General features: G+C 48.2%; 4 non-coding genes and 3 pseudogenes across 4 annotated transcripts; all 7 read left to right on the top strand.

Annotated features, from left to right (window-relative positions):
- Positions 1-3,314: 3,314 nt before the first annotated feature.
- Positions 3,315-3,494, top strand: LOC130344767 (U2 spliceosomal RNA; annotated as a pseudogene).
- A 2,081-nt stretch (positions 3,495-5,575) lies between these two features.
- Positions 5,576-5,752, top strand: LOC130344713 (U2 spliceosomal RNA; annotated as a pseudogene).
- A 693-nt stretch (positions 5,753-6,445) lies between these two features.
- LOC130344692 (U2 spliceosomal RNA) lies at positions 6,446-6,624 on the top strand (annotated as a pseudogene).
- Positions 6,625-8,712: 2,088 nt separating this feature from the next.
- Positions 8,713-8,903, top strand: LOC130344766 (U2 spliceosomal RNA). Its single transcript, XR_008883605.1, has one exon. It is a non-coding gene; the product is annotated as a U2 spliceosomal RNA (small nuclear RNA).
- Positions 8,904-10,967: 2,064 nt separating this feature from the next.
- LOC130344754 (U2 spliceosomal RNA) lies at positions 10,968-11,158 on the top strand. The gene has a single exon (XR_008883593.1). It is a non-coding gene; the product is annotated as a U2 spliceosomal RNA (small nuclear RNA).
- A 2,087-nt stretch (positions 11,159-13,245) lies between these two features.
- On the top strand, positions 13,246-13,436 carry LOC130344742 (U2 spliceosomal RNA). Its single transcript, XR_008883581.1, has one exon. It is a non-coding gene; the product is annotated as a U2 spliceosomal RNA (small nuclear RNA).
- A 2,073-nt stretch (positions 13,437-15,509) lies between these two features.
- On the top strand, positions 15,510-15,700 carry LOC130344730 (U2 spliceosomal RNA). Its single transcript, XR_008883570.1, has one exon. It is a non-coding gene; the product is annotated as a U2 spliceosomal RNA (small nuclear RNA).
- The last annotated feature ends 1,541 nt before the right edge of the window (positions 15,701-17,241 follow it).

The raw sequence follows: 17,241 nt of genomic DNA, 5'->3' as shown, positions 1-17,241 counted from the left end.
CCGACTGGAGGTTCTCCAGGCCCTGCGGGCTGAACTCGCCACCACTAGAGCAGTAGTGTTGGGTGGTGACTTCAACTGCCCCATTGAGGTGGACGGGCGCAGTTCTGGCACATCCGCCAACCTGGACGTGACGTCTAAACTGCTGATTGAGATGGTGACGGAGGCATCCTTGCAGGACGTTGTCGGGTCCATCGGGAACGGCTCCGTAAACTATACGTGGAGCCGCCCCGATGGCTCGCTCCGTTCTCGGATAGACTTCATCTTCACTTCGAGAGCAGTCAGAAAGGTGTCGTACTCTATGGTCCCCTGCTTCTTCTCTGACCACAGGGCCATTCGATTCCGGGGGACTCTGGGCCATGGATTCCCACCTGGCCCGGGCTCCTGGAAGTTGAATTGTGCCCTGTTGGAGCAGAGGGAGGTCATGGAGGAACTTAGGGATGCTTACCTTGTATGGCGAAATGACAAATGTCTGTTCAAGTGCATCAGCGATTGGTGGGAATATGTTAAAGTCGAATTCCGTTGTTTCTTTCAGGCAAAAGGCAGACAACAGGCGTGTGCGAAGAAGTGGGACTTGAGGAAACTGCAGCGCGAGCTGCGGTCCCTGCAGGACCTGCTCCAGTGTGGCTGGGACGTCAGGGAGGAGCTGGAGGAGACCAAAAAGAGCTTGAAAAGGCACTTTGAGGAGGAATCCAAGCGAATCATCTTTCGTTCCAAGGTGGAGAACCTGGAGAAGGGTGAGAAATGTAACTCTTTCTTTTTCAGGAAGCTCCATGCCGGCCACACGCCCCTGACTGAGCTACGAGATGAGACCGGACACATGAGGAGCGGCAAGGAGGAAGTGATGGGGGTCGTCCACGACTTCTACAGCAACCTCTACGCCCCCAAGTCATCCGACCCCGAAGCCGCCGAGAGGTTCCTGTCAGGTGTCACTAACGTTGTTGATCCCGCAGGTGCGGCGGCTGTGGACGATCCCTTGACGGTGGGGGAGCTGCTCTCTGCCGCTAAATCCTTTAAGCCCGGCAGGACCCCGGGCAGTGACGGTCTCCCGGCCGAGCTCTACGTAGCGCTGGGTGACCTGATCTGTCCGGACCTGTTGGAGGTGTACGAGGAGATGGTGGTGGGGGGCAGAATGCCTCCGTCGTTGAGGGAAGGGATGATCACGATCTTGTATAAGCGGAAGGGGGAGAGATGTGACCTGAAAAACTGGCGTCCCATCTCTCTCCTGAACGTGGACTACAAGATCCTCGCCAAGGTGCTGGCCAACAGGCTGAAACCTGTCATGGGGCAGATCGTCCATCCGGACCAGACCTGCAGCATTCCTGGCCGCAGGATTGCCGACAGCCTTGCCCTTGTGAGAGACACGGTCCATTACATCCAGGACCGCGGGGGCCGCGCCGCCCTGGTCAGCTTAGATCAGGAGAAGGCGTTCGACCGTGTCTCCCACGCATTCATGGACAGGGTTTTGCGCAGGCTGGGTCTGGGGAAGATGTTTTGCTCTTTTGTTAACGTTATGTATTTTGACATTTACAGCACGGTGTTGGTGAACGGCTGGAAGACTGACCCCTTTCCTATTCTTTCAGGGGTTAGACAAGGCTGCCCTCTTTCACCTCTCCTTTTTGTTTGTGTTATAGAGCTCTTCGCTGAGACTATCCGGCAGAATGGAGAGATCAGAGGGATCACCGCACCAGGACCAGATCGCCACGAGGTCAAGTGCTCGCTCTACATGGACGACGTGACCGTCTTCTGCGCTGACCAGCGTTCGGTGACTGCACTCGTCCAGACCTGCGAGGACTTCGGCAGAGCTTCGGGGGCAAAAGTCAACTGCGGGAAGTCGGAGGCCATGCTCTTCAGGGAATGGCACCTGGCTTCTTCCGCCCCCTTCCCCTTTGCTGTCAAGCCGGACTTCATTCAAATTCTTGGAGTCTGGTTCGGGAAGGAAGGAGCGGCCCTTAAGTCTTGGCAAGACCGACTAGGAAGGATAAACTCGAAGATCGGACTGTGGAGCTCCAGAAAGCTCACGATGGAAGGCAAGGCACTTGTCCTGCGGAGTGAAGTTTTGCCTGTGCTCCAATATACCGCACAGGCCTGGCCTCCCCATACCACCGTTTGCAAGGCCATCACCCGGACAGTGTTTGGCTTCGTCTGGGGCAAAATGGACAGAGTCAAGAGGACCGTGATGTACAAGGAACCCCGCAAGGGTGGGAAGGGAATACCCGACATCCCCGCTCTGCTGAGGGCCTCCTTTGCATGTGTCACGGTGCAGCGGACTCTTGTAGAAAAGACTGGCTCAGCGGGCAGGTCCATGTCTCGCTTGCTTCTCATGCCCCTCTGGAGACAGCTGGGCTGGGACAAGTGGGACAGCTCCATCCCTTACAACTGGAACACTCCCTGGTTCTATGGGGATGTTGTCCGGTTTGTGAGGGAGCACCAGCTGGAAGGACTGAAACCAGACCTATGGAAGCCGAAGACAATCCACAAGCTCATCCGAGCTAAGGACTCGACCGAGCTGGTTCCGGGACTCCCCGCAGCCACTGCAGAGACAGTTTGGAACAATGTGGCCTCAAAGCGGCTTACCAATGGACACAAGGACTTGTCGTGGATGGCCGTCATGGGAGGTCTCTCTCTCAGGTCATTCATGCATGCCCGCAACCTGTGCAAGACCCGGTACTGCCCCCGTTGCCCCTACGTGGAGGAAACATCTTTCCACGTGTTTTGGCAGTGCCCCTTTGCACAGGGTCTGTTGGACGCCCTAGAACAGGAACTCAGAGACTCAGTGCCCAGGAGCTGCCTATCGTACCATTCGGTGCTTTACGGCCTGTTCCCTGGGACCCACGACGTGGAGGCCATCCAGGAGGCCTGGCGCCTTATGAACTGTTTTAAGGACGCAGTGTGGCTTGCCAGGAACCGCCTCGTGATCAACAGGGAAAACATGTCCGTCCGGGACTGCCGCAGGTTCATCAAGAACCTGCTTAGAGACTATTCCATCTTGGACAGCTCGGCCGTTGATGAGGAAGAAGAGGAGTGAAGACCCCTCTCCTTCTCCCATGTCTCCCTGAAGATACAGCCCAACAGTTTGGCCCTGTGATCCGCCCCCTCCCTACCCCCACATAGTCGCCCACACCCCTACCCCGATCACAGATTGTATTATTTGGTTTTTGTTTGATCTCTTGTGCCTTTATATTGCAGGATTGAGCTGAATGTTAGAGTAGCATGGTGTGCGATGTATAGCTTAGGGAACCTTTGCTGTGTATTGTACTATCATGCTTTGTGTGACTGTAATTTATTGTACGACTTGTAATGACTGAACGGAAAATAAAGCTCTTTCAATCAAAAAAAAAAAATCTGTTCTTATCAGTTTAATATCTGATACGTCCCCTATCTGGGGACCATATATTAAATGGATTTTTGAGAACGGGGGCCGATTTCGAAGCTTGCTTCCGTCGCCCTATGCATTGACCCGATATGGCAGTATCTTCGGGTACAGTGCACCACCCCCTTACAGGGTTAAAAAGAAAGATTCCTACTTTCATTGCTACCTGCTTGCTGGCTAGCCAGCTAGCCAGCCCTGTGGGCCTTGCTGCTGCTGCAGCCAAAAAAAAAAAGGTGGTGCTGCTGCTGCTTCTGCTGCTTCTGCTTCTGCTTGTGTCTGGCCGCTGTTGGAGCGTCCAGGCACAGGACTTCTGCTGCTGCTGACTAAATGGCCTCCTTAATTGGATCATTTGAGTAGCCAGCACACCTGTGCAGGTAGGGCATGACATGATAGGCAGCTGCCTTGATAGCGGGTGGGTGCTGAATGTTCCTAATTGACAAAATAAGATTAATGCTTATGAAGAAATATAAAATCTCATCCCTTCCCCAATATCGCGCCACACCCCTACCCCTTAATTCCCTGGTTGAACTTGATGGACATATGTCTTTTTTCGACCGTACTAACTATGTAACTATGTAACATAACATGGGGGGGGGGGGGGTCTCCTGGCTGTTCACACAGGTGTGTCATTGCTGTACATTGACCATGCATTGCTTCTGTGGCATTGCAAAGGCAAAGACAAATGCTTCCAGCCATCCATTGCACTAATGGATTGGTCATCAGCTGGCTGTCTATGTCCCGCATCAATATAGACCAAAGTACAGAGGGTTAGGCTATGCTATTGTGCACCTACCTGATGCATCAGAAGGTGCGAGGCCCTTGCTAAATTCTGTGCACAGACTTTGAGATCTATACTTTAGACTGTATCTAAACCTGCTCCAACATGGACTGACATTCTGGCCTACTTTCAGCCGATGCGACTTGTCTGTCGCTGAACAGTCGCTTTTTATGTATTCAGCACCTATGTATAATGTTGTAAAAATGCTCTAGAAGCTAAAGTCGCAGAAATGTCACACATATTTGGCCTGCAACTTTCTGTGCGACAAATTCAGACAGGAAAAATCAGTATAAATCCTTAGAAAATTATCCCCCAGTGTCTCCATCTGCTGGCGGTATTGAATAAGCATTGCTGCACTGATGGGGTATGCATTAGACGAAAAAAAAGAAGAAAAAGAAGAATAATACGCCCAGAAAAGAGGCGAAAAGGAGAAAAACGTAAAAAAACGTGAAAAAAAAGTAAGAGGAAGAGAAGGGAAAAAAAGGTGGAAATGGGTTTAAAAGTGATTTCGGCGGAGAAATATATATATATATATATATATATATATATATATACGCGCACACACACACATATATATAAACGTATTCTCCGTTGAGATATTGCAGCCGCTGCTGTGTCCAGGCCCAGGAGCCTTAGCACTGTGCTGTGATGTCACTCAATACCACTGACATCACTAGGTGTAAACAACATCTCTCCTTTGCTGTGTATGTGACTATGGAGCTGTTTGGTGATGTCGTCTATTATGGCCTTCATAGAAGCAACAGGAGATTTTTGCATCCATCTAGAACCCTCAGAACTACAGTGCTATGATGTCACTCACTTCCACAGGCCTTGCAGAGTGTAAACAACAACAACCCAGCTTTGTTGTGTATGTAACCATAGGGATTTGTGATGTCACCTAGAACCTTCACAGCAGCGACAGCTTTATGAGGAGCATCAGCACTGCTCTGCCTGAGCAGAACCATCACCGCCATAGGTTGTCAAATAACCCGGGTTTAACCCACACAGGTAAGTCCAATGGGGTGCAGGCATGTCCTCTATGCTTACAGCTTCCCGTGGGTGTTGGTTTGATACCGTTTGGGGACAGCCAAGGAGGCATCTGCAGGCAACAAAGGTAGGTGTGTGCTTGTGTGTGTGTTTCCTATGCAGATGCTAAGCCCAGTGTCACATGCAAGTAGGAGGAGTAAGAAGGGTTCCTGGCAAATCCGGGTTATGGATTGCATTTAAAAAGGCCCCGTGGGAGTGCAATGGGCCCCTGTCTTGCTGCTTAGCAATAATGGTATGGGTTTAGGTTCTGCTGTGTGTACTGGTGGTTGACTGCCCCCCAGCCCAGAGTGTGCATGGAAAATTGTCTGGCAGCCTCCCTGACAGCAAGCAGTGATAGTGCCCATGAAGGGCACCTTGTTGGGCCCGCCCCTTTCACGGTTATCGCTTCTCGGCCTTTTGGCTAAGATCAAGTGTAGTATCTGTTCTTATCAGTTTTTCATGCCGGTGTACAGTGACGCTGGTGGGGATGGGTGCTGCATGGAGGATGCAGGTGTACCAGGGCTTTCCGGGGCTGGTTCTGAGGAATCAGCTCGACGGCTGCCCCGATGTGACCTGTTCCCTCCGGGTCTCGCCATGAGGCTGAGAGGGTCTAGAGCCGAGGTACTTTTGTGCCTCGGGGAGTGGTGACCCCGAGGTGCCGAAACTCACTGGGAGAATAGACTCACTGAGTTGAAGCACGGGCACCATAATCTCTTCACCTTGTGGCACTCACCTCTTGATTCCCGGCCTTCTGGCTAGGATCAGAGAAATTTTTATAGATCCGGCCGGATGTCCGGGCAGTATATCTGCACACATTCACTTATTTATTTCTTTTTTGTTTCACTGTGTCACTTTTTGCGTGTTGTGTGTTCACAGGATTTGTCAGGATGCGGTAGCCCTTCTGGGTGTCCCTCCTGGCGGTCTAGGGGAGGTGTGTGTGGCCATTAGGTTCCGCACCTCCCTGCAAACACCCCGGGTACTCCTGCTTTGGCAGGGTACCTACCGTAATCGGCTCTGCGGGCAGATACCTTGGCTAACGCCAAGGGGGATGCCGGGAGCATTTGTGGTCCCCTAGTAGCTTCGGCGAAAAGGGACATCGAACCTGGAACCTCGCAGGTACCTTTTGGTCCGGAGGCGAAGGGTAAGGTTTGTTGGGGGGCCTCTCTCCTATCGGAGAAGGGCTTGCGATAGACCGCATCCTTTGTGCACGTTTTTTTAGTGTAACACGTTTGCACTTTTTCTTGCACTTTGGGTGAATCGAAAGCACGTTCCTCGGCTTTAAAAAAAAAAAAAAAAATCTGTTCTTATCAGTTTAATATCTGATACGTCCCCTATCTGGGGACCATATATTAAATGGATTTTTGAGAACGGGGGCCGATTTCGAAGCTTGCTTCCGTCGCCCTATGCATTGACCCGATATGGCAGTATCTTCGGGTACAGTGCACCACCCCCTTACAGGGTTAAAAAGAAAGATTCCTACTTTCATTGCTACCTGCTTGCTGGCTAGCCAGCTAGCCAGCCCTGTGGGCCTTGCTGCTGCTGCAGCCAAAAAACAAAAGGTGGTGCTGCTGCTGCTTCTGCTGCTTCTGCTTCTGCTTGTGTCTGGCCGCTGTTGGAGCGTCCAGGCACAGGACTTCTGCTGCTGCTGACTAAATGGCCTCCTTAATTGGATCATTTGAGTAGCCAGCACACCTGTGCAGGTAGGGCATGACATGATAGGCAGCTGCCTTGATAGCGGGTGGGTGCTGAATGTTCCTAATTGACAAAATAAGATTAATGCTTATGAAGAAATATAAAATCTCATCCCTTCCCCAATATCGCGCCACACCCCTACCCCTTAATTCCCTGGTTGAACTTGATGGACATATGTCTTTTTTCGACCGTACTAACTATGTAACTATGTAACATAACATGGGGGGGGGGGGGGGGGTCTCCTGGCTGTTCACACAGGTGTGTCATTGCTGTACATTGACCATGCATTGCTTCTGTGGTATTGCAAAGGCAAAGACAAATGCTTCCAGCCATCCATTGCACTAATGGATTGGTCATCAGCTGGCTGTCTATGTCCCGCATCAATATAGACCAAAGTACAGAGGGTTAGGCTATGCTATTGTGCACCTACCTGATGCATCAGAAGGTGCGAGGCCCTTGCTAAATTCTGTGCACAGACTTTGAGATCTATACTTTAGACTGTATCTAAACCTGCTCCAACATGGACTGACATTCTGGCCTACTTTCAGCCGATGCGACTTGTCTGTCGCTGAACAGTCGCTTTTTATGTATTCAGCACCTATGTATAATGTTGTAAAAATGCTCTAGAAGCTAAAGTCGCAGAAATGTCACACATATTTGGCCTGCAACTTTCTGTGCGACAAATTCAGACAGGAAAAATCAGTATAAATCCTTAGAAAATTATCCCCCAGTGTCTCCATCTGCTGGCGGTATTGAATAAGCATTGCTGCACTGATGGGGTATGCATTAGACGAAAAAAAAGAAGAAAAAGAAGAATAATACGCCCAGAAAAGAGGCGAAAAGGAGAAAAACGTAAAAAAACGTGAAAAAAAAGTAAGAGGAAGAGAAGGGAAAAAAAGGTGGAAATGGGTTTAAAAGTGATTTCGGCGGAGAAATATATATATATATATATATATATATATATATATATATACGCGCACACACACACATATATATAAACGTATTCTCCGTTGAGATATTGCAGCCGCTGCTGTGTCCAGGCCCAGGAGCCTTAGCACTGTGCTGTGATGTCACTCAATACCACTGACATCACTAGGTGTAAACAACATCTCTCCTTTGCTGTGTATGTGACTATGGAGCTGTTTGGTGATGTCGTCTATTATGGCCTTCATAGAAGCAACAGGAGATTGTTGCATCCATCTAGAACCCTCAGAACTACAGTGCTATGATGTCACTCACTTCCACAGGCCTTGCAGAGTGTAAACAACAACAACCCAGCTTTGTTGTGTATGTAACCATAGGGATTTGTGATGTCACCTAGAACCTTCACAGCAGCGACAGCTTTATGAGGAGCATCAGCACTGCTCTGCCTGAGCAGAACCATCACCGCCATAGGTTGTCAAATAACCCGGGTTTAACCCACACAGGTAAGTCCAATGGGGTGCAGGCATGTCCTCTATGCTTACAGCTTCCCGTGGGTGTTGGTTTGATACCGTTTGGGGACAGCCAAGGAGGCATCTGCAGGCAACAAAGGTAGGTGTGTGCTTGTGTGTGTGTTTCCTATGCAGATCCTAAGCCCAGTGTCACATGCAAGTAGGAGGAGTAAGAAGGGTTCCTGGCAAATCCGGGTTATGGATTGCATTTAAAAAAGCCCCGTGGGAGTGCAATGGGCCCCTGTCTTGCTGCTTAGCAATAATGGTATGGGTTTAGGTTCTGCTGTGTGTACTGGTGGTTGACTGCCCCCCAGCCCAGAGTGTGCATGGAAAATTGTCTGGCAGCCTCCCTGACAGCAAGCAGTGATAGTGCCCATGAAGGGCACCTTGTTGGGCCCGCCCCTTTCACGGTTATCGCTTCTCGGCCTTTTGGCTAAGATCAAGTGTAGTATCTGTTCTTATCAGTTTAATATCTGATACGTCCCCTATCTGGGGACCATATATTAAATGGATTTTTGAGAACGGGGGCCGATTTCGAAGCTTGCTTCCGTCGCCCTATGCATTGACCCGATATGGCAGTATCTTCGGGTACAGTGCACCACCCCCTTACAGGGTTAAAAAGAAAGATTCCTACTTTCATTGCTACCTGCTTGCTGGCTAGCCAGCTAGCCAGCCCTGTGGGCCTTGCTGCTGCTGCAGCCAAAAAACAAAAGGTGGTGCTGCTGCTGCTTCTGCTGCTTCTGCTTGTGTCTGGCCGCTGTTGGAGCGTCCAGGCACAGGACTTCTGCTGCTGCTGACTAAATGGCCTCCTTAATTGGATCATTTGAGTAGCCAGCACACCTGTGCAGGTAGGGCATGACATGATAGGCAGCTGCCTTGATAGCGGGTGGGTGCTGAATGTTCCTAATTGACAAAATAAGATTAATGCTTATGAAGAAATATAAAATCTCATCCCTTCCCCAATATCGCGCCACACCCCTACCCCTTAATTCCCTGGTTGAACTTGATGGACATATGTCTTTTTTCGACCGTACTAACTATGTAACTATGTAACATAACATGGGGGGGGGGGGGGGGGTCTCCTGGCTGTTCACACAGGTGTGTCATTGCTGTACATTGACCATGCATTGCTTCTGTGGTATTGCAAAGGCAAAGACAAATGCTTCCAGCCATCCATTGCACTAATGGATTGGTCATCAGCTGGCTGTCTATGTCCCGCATCAATATAGACCAAAGTACAGAGGGTTAGGCTATGCTATTGTGCACCTACCTGATGCATCAGAAGGTGCGAGGCCCTTGCTAAATTCTGTGCACAGACTTTGAGATCTATACTTTAGACTGTATCTAAACCTGCTCCAACATGGACTGACATTCTGGCCTACTTTCAGCCGATGCGACTTGTCTGTCGCTGAACAGTCGCTTTTTATGTATTCAGCACCTATGTATAATGTTGTAAAAATGCTCTAGAAGCTAAAGTCGCAGAAATGTCACACATATTTGGCCTGCAACTTTCTGTGCGACAAATTCAGACAGGAAAAATCAGTATAAATCCTTAGAAAATTATCCCCCAGTGTCTCCATCTGCTGGCGGTATTGAATAAGCATTGCTGCACTGATGGGGTATGCATTAGACGAAAAAAAAGAAGAAAAAGAAGAATAATACGCCCAGAAAAGAGGCGAAAAGGAGAAAAACGTAAAAAAACGTGAAAAAAAAGTAAGAGGAAGAGAAGGGAAAAAAAGGTGGAAATGGGTTTAAAAGTGATTTCGGCGGAGAAATATATATATATATATATATACGCGCACACACACACATATATATAAACGTATTCTCCGTTGAGATATTGCAGCCGCTGCTGTGTCCAGGCCCAGGAGCCTTAGCACTGTGCTGTGATGTCACTCAATACCACTGACATCACTAGGTGTAAACAACATCTCTCCTTTGCTGTGTATGTGACTATGGAGCTGTTTGGTGATGTCGTCTATTATGGCCTTCATAGAAGCAACAGGAGATTGTTGCATCCATCTAGAACCCTCAGAACTACAGTGCTATGATGTCACTCACTTCCACAGGCCTTGCAGAGTGTAAACAACAACAACCCAGCTTTGTTGTGTATGTAACCATAGGGATTTGTGATGTCACCTAGAACCTTCACAGCAGCGACAGCTTTATGAGGAGCATCAGCACTGCTCTGCCTGAGCAGAACCATCACCGCCATAGGTTGTCAAATAACCCGGGTTTAACCCACACAGGTAAGTCCAATGGGGTGCAGGCATGTCCTCTATGCTTACAGCTTCCCGTGGGTGTTGGTTTGATACCGTTTGGGGACAGCCAAGGAGGCATCTGCAGGCAACAAAGGTAGGTGTGTGCTTGTGTGTGTGTTTCCTATGCAGATCCTAAGCCCAGTGTCACATGCAAGTAGGAGGAGTAAGAAGGGTTCCTGGCAAATCCGGGTTATGGATTGCATTTAAAAAGGCCCCGTGGGAGTGCAATGGGCCCCTGTCTTGCTGCTTAGCAATAATGGTATGGGTTTAGGTTCTGCTGTGTGTACTGGTGGTTGACTGCCCCCCAGCCCAGAGTGTGCATGGAAAATTGTCTGGCAGCCTCCCTGACAGCAAGCAGTGATAGTGCCCATGAAGGGCACCTTGTTGGGCCCGCCCCTTTCACGGTTATCGCTTCTCGGCCTTTTGGCTAAGATCAAGTGTAGTATCTGTTCTTATCAGTTTAATATCTGATACGTCCCCTATCTGGGGACCATATATTAAATGGATTTTTGAGAACGGGGGCCGATTTCGAAGCTTGCTTCCGTCGCCCTATGCATTGACCCGATATGGCAGTATCTTCGGGTACAGTGCACCACCCCCTTACAGGGTTAAAAAGAAAGATTCCTACTTTCATTGCTACCTGCTTGCTGGCTAGCCAGCTAGCCAGCCCTGTGGGCCTTGCTGCTGCTGCAGCCAAAAAACAAAAGGTGGTGCTGCTGCTGCTTCTGCCGCTTCTGCTTCTGCTTCTGCTTGTGTCTGGCCGCTGTTGGAGCGTCCAGGCACAGGACTTCTGCTGCTGCTGACTAAATGGCCTCCTTAATTGGATCATTTGAGTAGCCAGCACACCTGTGCAGGTAGGGCATGACATGATAGGCAGCTGCCTTGATAGCGGGTGGGTGCTGAATGTTCCTAATTGACAAAATAAGATTAATGCTTATGAAGAAATATAAAATCTCATCCCTTCCCCAATATCGCGCCACACCCCTACCCCTTAATTCCCTGGTTGAACTTGATGGACATATGTCTTTTTTCGACCGTACTAACTATGTAACTATGTAACATAACATGGGGGGGGGGGGTCTCCTGGCTGTTCACACAGGTGTGTCATTGCTGTACATTGACCATGCATTGCTTCTGTGGTATTGCAAAGGCAAAGACAAATGCTTCCAGCCATCCATTGCACTAATGGATTGGTCATCAGCTGGCTGTCTATGTCCCGCATCAATATAGACCAAAGTACAGAGGGTTAGGCTATGCTATTGTGCACCTACCTGATGCATCAGAAGGTGCGAGGCCCTTGCTAAATTCTGTGCACAGACTTTGAGATCTATACTTTAGACTGTATCTAAACCTGCTCCAACATGGACTGACATTCTGGCCTACTTTCAGCCGATGCGACTTGTCTGTCGCTGAACAGTCGCTTTTTATGTATTCAGCACCTATGTATAATGTTGTAAAAATGCTCTAGAAGCTAAAGTCGCAGAAATGTCACACATATTTGGCCTGCAACTTTCTGTGCGACAAATTCAGACAGGAAAAATCAGTATAAATCCTTAGAAAATTATCCCCCAGTGTCTCCATCTGCTGGCGGTATTGAATAAGCATTGCTGCACTGATGGGGTATGCATTAGACGAAAAAAAAGAAGAAAAAGAAGAATAATACGCCCAGAAAAGAGGCGAAAAGGAGAAAAACGTAAAAAAACGTGAAAAAAAAGTAAGAGGAAGAGAAGGGAAAAAAAGGTGGAAATGGGTTTAAAAGTGATTTCGGCGGAGAAATATATATATATATATATATATATATATATATATATACGCGCACACACACACATATATATAAACGTATTCTCCGTTGAGATATTGCAGCCGCTGCTGTGTCCAGGCCCAGGAGCCTTAGCACTGTGCTGTGATGTCACTCAATACCACTGACATCACTAGGTGTAAACAACATCTCTCCTTTGCTGTGTATGTGACTATGGAGCTGTTTGGTGATGTCGTCTATTATGGCCTTCATAGAAGCAACAGGAGATTGTTGCATCCATCTAGAACCCTCAGAACTACAGTGCTATGATGTCACTCACTTCCACAGGCCTTGCAGAGTGTAAACAACAACAACCCAGCTTTGTTGTGTATGTAACCATAGGGATTTGTGATGTCACCTAGAACCTTCACAGCAGCGACAGCTTTATGAGGAGCATCAGCACTGCTCTGCCTGAGCAGAACCATCACCGCCATAGGTTGTCAAATAACCCGGGATTAACCCACACAGGTAAGTCCAATGGGGTGCAGGCATGTCCTCTATGCTTACAGCTTCCCGTGGGTGTTGGTTTGATACCGTTTGGGGACAGCCAAGGAGGCATCTGCAGGCAACAAAGGTAGGTGTGTGCTTGTGTGTGTGTTTCCTATGCAGATCCTAAGCCCAGTGTCACATGCAAGTAGGAGGAGTAAGAAGGGTTCCTGGCAAATCCGGGTTATGGATTGCATTTAAAAAGGCCCCGTGGGAGTGCAATGGGCCCCTGTCTTGCTGCTTAGCAATAATGGTATGGGTTTAGGTTCTGCTGTGTGTACTGGTGGTTGACTGCCCCCCAGCCCAGAGTGTGCATGGAAAATTGTCTGGCAGCCTCCCTGACAGCAAGCAGTGATAGTGCCCATGAAGGGCACCTTGTTGGGCCCGCCCCTTTCACGGTTATCGCTTCTCGGCCTTTTGGCTAAGATCAAGTGTAGTATCTGTTCTTATCAGTTTAATATCTGATACGTCCCCTATCTGGGGACCATATATTAAATGGATTTTTGAGAACGGGGGCCGATTTCGAAGCTTGCTTCCGTCGCCCTATGCATTGACCCGATATGGCAGTATCTTCGGGTACAGTGCACCACCCCCTTACAGGGTTAAAAAGAAAGATTCCTACTTTCATTGCTACCTGCTTGCTGGCTAGCCAGCTAGCCAGCCCTGTGGGCCTTGCTGCTGCTGCAGCCAAAAAACAAAAGGTGGTGCTGCTGCTGCTTCTGCTGCTTCTGCTTCTGCTTGTGTCTGGCCGCTGTTGGAGCGTCCAGGCACAGGACTTCTGCTGCTGCTGACTAAATGGCCTCCTTAATTGGATCATTTGAGTAGCCAGCACACCTGTGCAGGTAGGGCATGACATGATAGGCAGCTGCCTTGATAGCGGGTGGGTGCTGAATGTTCCTAATTGACAAAATAAGATTAATGCTTATGAAGAAATATAAAATCTCATCCCTTCCCCAATATCGCGCCACACCCCTACCCCTTAATTCCCTGGTTGAACTTGATGGACATATGTCTTTTTTCGACCGTACTAACTATGTAACTATGTAACATAACATGGGGGGGGGGGGTCTCCTGGCTGTTCACACAGGTGTGTCATTGCTGTACATTGACCATGCATTGCTTCTGTGGTATTGCAAAGGCAAAGACAAATGCTTCCAGCCATCCATTGCACTAATGGATTGGTCATCAGCTGGCTGTCTATGTCCCGCATCAATATAGACCAAAGTACAGAGGGTTAGGCTATGCTATTGTGCACCTACCTGATGCATCAGAAGGTGCGAGGCCCTTGCTAAATTCTGTGCACAGACTTTGAGATCTATACTTTAGACTGTATCTAAACCTGCTCCAACATGGACTGACATTCTGGCCTACTTTCAGCCGATGCGACTTGTCTGTCGCTGAACAGTCGCTTTTTATGTATTCAGCACCTATGTATAATGTTGTAAAAATGCTCTAGAAGCTAAAGTCGCAGAAATGTCACACATATTTGGCCTGCAACTTTCTGTGCGACAAATTCAGACAGGAAAAATCAGTATAAATCCTTAGAAAATTATCCCCCAGTGTCTCCATCTGCTGGCGGTATTGAATAAGCATTGCTGCACTGATGGGGTATGCATTAGACGAAAAAAAAGAAGAAAAAGAAGAATAATACGCCCAGAAAAGAGGCGAAAAGGAGAAAAACGTAAAAAAACGTGAAAAAAAAGTAAGAGGAAGAGAAGGGAAAAAAAGGTGGAAATGGGTTTAAAAGTGATTTCGGCGGAGAAATATATATATATATATATATATATATATACGCGCACACACACACATATATATAAACGTATTCTCCGTTGAGATATTGCAGCCGCTGCTGTGTCCAGGCCCAGGAGCCTTAGCACTGTGCTGTGATGTCACTCAATACCACTGACATCACTAGGTGTAAACAACATCTCTCCTTTGCTGTGTATGTGACTATGGAGCTGTTTGGTGATGTCGTCTATTATGGCCTTCATAGAAGCAACAGGAGATTGTTGCATCCATCTAGAACCCTCAGAACTACAGTGCTATGATGTCACTCACTTCCACAGGCCTTGCAGAGTGTAAACAACAACAACCCAGCTTTGTTGTGTATGTAACCATAGGGATTTGTGATGTCACCTAGAACCTTCACAGCAGCGACAGCTTTATGAGGAGCATCAGCACTGCTCTGCCTGAGCAGAACCATCACCGCCATAGGTTGTCAAATAACCCGGGTTTAACCCACACAGGTAAGTCCAATGGGGTGCAGGCATGTCCTCTATGCTTACAGCTTCCCGTGGGTGTTGGTTTGATACCGTTTGGGGACAGCCAAGGAGGCATCTGCAGGCAACAAAGGTAGGTGTGTGCTTGTGTGTGTGTTTCCTATGCAGATCCTAAGCCCAGTGTCACATGCAAGTAGGAGGAGTAAGAAGGGTTCCTGGCAAATCCGGGTTATGGATTGCATTTAAAAAGGCCCCGTGGGAGTGCAATGGGCCCCTGTCTTGCTGCTTAGCAATAATGGTATGGGTTTAGGTTCTGCTGTGTGTACTGGTGGTTGACTGCCCCCCAGCCCAGAGTGTGCATGGAAAATTGTCTGGCAGCCTCCCTGACAGCAAGCAGTGATAGTGCCCATGAAGGGCACCTTGTTGGGCCCGCCCCTTTCACGGTTATCGCTTCTCGGCCTTTTGGCTAAGATCAAGTGTAGTATCTGTTCTTATCAGTTTAATATCTGATACGTCCCCTATCTGGGGACCATATATTAAATGGATTTTTGAGAACGGGGGCCGATTTCGAAGCTTGCTTCCGTCGCCCTATGCATTGACCCGATATGGCAGTATCTTCGGGTACAGTGCACCACCCCCTTACAGGGTTAAAAAGAAAGATTCCTACTTTCATTGCTACCTGCTTGCTGGCTAGCCAGCTAGCCAGCCCTGTGGGCCTTGCTGCTGCTGCAGCCAAAAAACAAAAGGTGGTGCTGCTGCTGCTTCTGCTGCTTCTGCTTCTGCTTGTGTCTGGCCGCTGTTGGAGCGTCCAGGCACAGGACTTCTGCTGCTGCTGACTAAATGGCCTCCTTAATTGGATCATTTGAGTAGCCAGCACACCTGTGCAGGTAGGGCATGACATGATAGGCAGCTGCCTTGATAGCGGGTGGGTGCTGAATGTTCCTAATTGACAAAATAAGATTAATGCTTATGAAGAAATATAAAATCTCATCCCTTCCCCAATATCGCGCCACACCCCTACCCCTTAATTCCCTGGTTGAACTTGATGGACATATGTCTTTTTTCGACCGTACTAACTATGTAACTATGTAACATAACATGGGGGGGGGGGGGGGGTCTCCTGGCTGTTCACACAGGTGTGTCATTGCTGTACATTGACCATGCATTGCTTCTGTGGTATTGCAAAGGCAAAGACAAATGCTTCCAGCCATCCATTGCACTAATGGATTGGTCATCAGCTGGCTGTCTATGTCCCGCATCAATATAGACCAAAGTACAGAGGGTTAGGCTATGCTATTGTGCACCTACCTGATGCATCAGAAGGTGCGAGGCCCTTGCTAAATTCTGTGCACAGACTTTGAGATCTATACTTTAGACTGTATCTAAACCTGCTCCAACATGGACTGACATTCTGGCCTACTTTCAGCCGATGCGACTTGTCTGTCGCTGAACAGTCGCTTTTTATGTATTCAGCACCTATGTATAATGTTGTAAAAATGCTCTAGAAGCTAAAGTCGCAGAAATGTCACACATATTTGGCCTGCAACTTTCTGTGCGACAAATTCAGACAGGAAAAATCAGTATAAATCCTTAGAAAATTATCCCCCAGTGTCTCCATCTGCTGGCGGTATTGAATAAGCATTGCTGCACTGATGGGGTATGCATTAGACGAAAAAAAAGAAGAAAAAGAAGAATAATACGCCCAGAAAAGAGGCGAAAAGGAGAAAAACGTAAAAAAACGTGAAAAAAAAGTAAGAGGAAGAGAAGGGAAAAAAAGGTGGAAATGGGTTTAAAAGTGATTTCGGCGGAGAAATATATATATATATATATATATATATATATATATATATATATATATACGCGCACACACACACATATATATAAACGTATTCTCCGTTGAGATATTGCAGCCGCTGCTGTGTCCAGGCCCAGGAGCCTTAGCACTGTGCTGTGATGTCACTCAATACCACTGACATCACTAGGTGTAAACAACATCTCTCCTTTGCTGTGTATGTGACTATGGAGCTGTTTGGTGATGCCGTCTATTATGGCCTTCATAGAAGCAACAGGAGATTGTTGCATCCATCTAGAACCCTCAGAACTACAGTGCTATGATGTCACTCACTTCCACAGGCCTTGCAGAGTGTAAACAACAACAACCCAGCTTTGTTGTGTATG

This window comes from Hyla sarda, unplaced genomic scaffold, assembly GCF_029499605.1.
Source record: "Hyla sarda isolate aHylSar1 unplaced genomic scaffold, aHylSar1.hap1 scaffold_733, whole genome shotgun sequence".
Classification (NCBI taxonomy): domain Eukaryota; kingdom Metazoa; phylum Chordata; class Amphibia; order Anura; family Hylidae; genus Hyla; species Hyla sarda.
This window is presented reverse-complemented; position numbering and strand designations above follow the sequence as displayed.